The 3,741-nt window shown below is 42.7% G+C and overlaps 1 pseudogene; it reads left to right on the forward strand.

Moving 5' to 3' along the window:
- The first annotated feature begins 2,644 nt into the window (after positions 1–2,644).
- LOC114692126 lies at positions 2,645–3,215 on the forward strand (annotated as a pseudogene).
- Positions 3,216–3,741: the final 526 nt, after the last annotated feature.

Raw genomic sequence — 3,741 nt, forward strand, 5'->3', positions numbered from 1 at the left:
TGCATCTGCCTCCCTGTCTCTCAATGTCCTCTTATTCTTTCTTTTTGTCTTCATTTCTCTTGGCAGAGCTGAGCTGTTCCTAGTCCATGAGCCAGGCTGGGAGCCAGGCACATGGTACCTCCTGTAACTCCAAATCTTCTAGAGCAACTTCTTTCTCAAAGGTCCTCCATCGCCCTTTGGATTGACAAGCATATAGGCCTGGAGGTTACTTCTCCACCATCCTACACCATTCTCATGCCAATCACTTAACATCAGTCTTCTTGAAACACAAGGGTGCACCTTATTTTCTGTCTTTTGCCATAATTCAAGCTGAGGAATCACACAGCATATGAGAACAAGGAGATAAACAGCTGTTGACTCACGATGTATATGAATACATGTCTTCCCTGCTGTAGACAATCAGGAAGTGAAGGTTAACTAGGATCTAATGTGCCCATGGGAACAAGGGACGAACAAACAAGAGCCTCTGTGGATCATTTCATGATTTCTAGAGAACAGAATGAACTTGCATTCATCATTATTTTACCAAGAACCTCTTAGCCAGTGGGATGGGGACCATGCGGCTTCCTGGTTTAGATAATCACAACCAGTATTTGTCCCTGAACCCAAGTCATCTCGCTCATACATCCTAGTCTTAGGTAAGCCATCCTGGTGGTGAGCTGCCTTCCTTGTCATGCTTGGTCAAGTACTCACCCGCTGCCTCATCTTCATCAAAAACTCATTTCCAATGGCTCCTCCACAGTGTGCATGGGCCAAAGGGGAACTTCCAAAGGAGATTACCTTGCCTTTAGCTGTTTAAGGACTTCTGAACTCAGCTAGCAGTGAGTGAGTCAGGGGTTGCTACAGCAACTGCAAAATACTCTTTTCAGCTTGTCTGCTCCCTGTCAGGCTGGAAAGAGGCAGTAAAACACATGCAGCTTAAGAGAACAAACCCATCCCGTTTACTTAAGTTCAAGTTTTCTCATCATCCAAGGAAACAGAAATCTTGGGAGGAAAATTAAGGAGCTCTGTTAGGAATCACTTTGGAAATGGAAGTGAAAAAGGACAGATGTTCCCAGATCCTGAATATTCTGATAAGTTTTTCTTGTCAACTTGACACAAACTAGAGTTGCCTGGGAAGAGGGAACTATAATTGGAAATTTTCCTCCATCACCTTGGCTTGTGGCATGTCTGTGGGTCATTTTTCTATTATCACTAACTGATGTAGGAGGTCCCAGCCTACTATGGGTGATGCCATCTCTGGACAGGTGGTCCTGGGTTATGTAAGAATGCTGGTTGAGCATGAGCCAGTCAGCAGCATTCCTCTGTGGATCCTACCACAACTCCTGCTTGAGTTCCTGCCCTATTTCCTTCAGTGATGGGATAAGAGTATAAAAGAAACCCTTGGCCTCCCCCAGCTGTTTTTATCAGTGTTTTACCACTGCAACAGAAAGCAAAGTAGAATGCTGAGGCTTGCAGAACATGTGTTTATGAGTTCATAAGAATAAAAAAGTGGATTGCATGGTTTGGGGTAGGACATTTCATACCATTTAGGAGAGCACTTTGTCTTATGTACATGCAATAGAGAAGATCAGAATAAGGCATGAAAGCACATCTTGAGGTCCCCTCTGAACATGTAATCAGGAAGCTTGCTTTCCTGCTAGTCATGCAAAAAAATTCACAAAATACAGGTGATGTTAAAAAGGATTAGTGGGGCTTAACCATTCCACTCCGTTGGTTTGATCTCTCCCTGTGCATTAAAAGATAGGCCATGCCTATGAATCTTTTCTGTTTTTAAAAATCTTCAAGAACATGCTAGAGTAGAAATGCTGAGCATTAAGCTGTAGGAACAGCTGTCTTGTGCCATTTAACAAGCTAGGACAAATGCTTTACTGTAAAGTTTCACAACAAGCACACATGTTATTTACCCATCCCATTAGCTGACACAAGGACTAGAAGACAGCACCCACTCATTGAAGGACCAGAGCTGCTACTCCTTGGTCATGACATTTCGTCACTTCATTGTCATGAGGTCTTTCCCACAAGCCACCTCTGTGTGGACAGTTTTAAGAAGATGATAATTTCCAAAGCCAAGGCTCCTGTAATGTTACTTTTCTCTCTGTTGTGACAAAAACACCCAGGCAAAGCAACTTAAAGAAGTCTTTATTTTGGTTCAATTTGAGGGTACAGCTCATCAAGACAGGAAAATCATAGTGGCAGACACGTGGGGCTCAATTTGAGTTCATCAAGGCAAGGAAATCATAGTGGCAGACATGTGGGGCTCAATTTTTGCCATTTTGTTGTCTATCGTCATTTAAGGCATAGTAACTGGCTTTAATTGATTTACAGTGTATTTCTACATCAGGTTTGGTTTGGTGTTGTTGCTATTACATTGGTTTATTTTTTCTTTACTGAATGATAATGGGTTTGAGCCCTCCCCCAACAACCCTCACCTCCTGGAAGTACTGTTCACTAGGAAACTCCTAAGTCAGAAGAGACATTTATCTGCACAGGTGCACAAATCAGAGCAGAGAGCAGACATGGACAAACTATCCCTCAGAGGCTCATGAAGTACAGTGGGTCATGATTGCCTAGCTGTTTGCATCACTTGATCCCAGTTCCCTCAGCATTCTCCCTGTGCCAGCCCACCTCACTCCTTGGCACCATGACCACTACTACCACCTTCAAGGGTGTGGATCCAACTGCAGGAACAGCTCCCAGGCTTTGCAGGCCCCCAGGTAGCAGGTCCAATTTTTCATTAGGCTTTGATGAATCAACAGAACAGCCTGTGCGGAAGAACAAAATGGCCTCTAACATCTCCTGGACACCTCAAGAAAATCCCCCATCTTGGGGCCAAGTCAGCAGCTGCCAAGTCTAGTGGAGACAGGGAAGATTCGGAGTTGCCTGGAACACTGAAAAGTAACTCTTGTGAAGCAAGCTCTGAGACTTCTTAGACCCAAGGGAGAAAGTGAGATGCATGAAAATGTGGACACAAACTTCCAAGTCAACCTTGGGGAGATGGGAGAGAAGCCTGTGCCCACTCCTCTTCTGCTCTTGTGTCTAGCCCTGTGGTCCTGACCCCAGTACCATCCAGGAAAAACCTTCCTGGCAGCAAATCCAGCCTTGTCTTGAGTTAACTTCTTCTGTTGGAACTCCGTCCTTCTGTTTGTTTTGTTCATGCTTGTGAACTGCACAATGTGAGCCTGATTGTACATCTTTTGGATTCGTTTCATTAAAAGGGAAGCACAGAAGGAAGGAAGGAAGGAAGGAAGAAAGGAAGGAAGGAAGGAAGGAAGGAAGGAAGGAAGGAAGGAAGGAAGGAAGGAAGGAAGGAAGGAGGAAAGGAAAGGAGGGAGGGAAAGGAAAGAGAAGAAAAACTATGACAAAGAAGAGCAACATGACCTATTCAACTGCTGAGTCCAAAGATACTGAGATGGTAAAGTGCTGTATGAAGAACTGAAGCCTTACTTATAAGATTACATCTGGCAAGATGGCTCAATGCATAAAGGTACTTGATGCCAAGCCTAATAATAATATAATATAATATATTATAATATATTATATTATATTATATTATATTATATTATATTATATTATATTATATTATATTATAATAAAAATTCAATGACTGTTTCCTATAGCTAGGAGGGGAAAGTAAGGAGGTCACTTCAATATGTAGAGATCGATAAAGGCTTTCTCAATAAGACAATTCATAATGGGATCTCATAGAAATATTTTTGTTTCTGTACAACAAAGGAAATC

Source organism: Peromyscus leucopus, chromosome 5 (genome assembly GCF_004664715.2).
Source record: "Peromyscus leucopus breed LL Stock chromosome 5, UCI_PerLeu_2.1, whole genome shotgun sequence".
NCBI lineage: Eukaryota > Metazoa > Chordata > Mammalia > Rodentia > Cricetidae > Peromyscus > Peromyscus leucopus.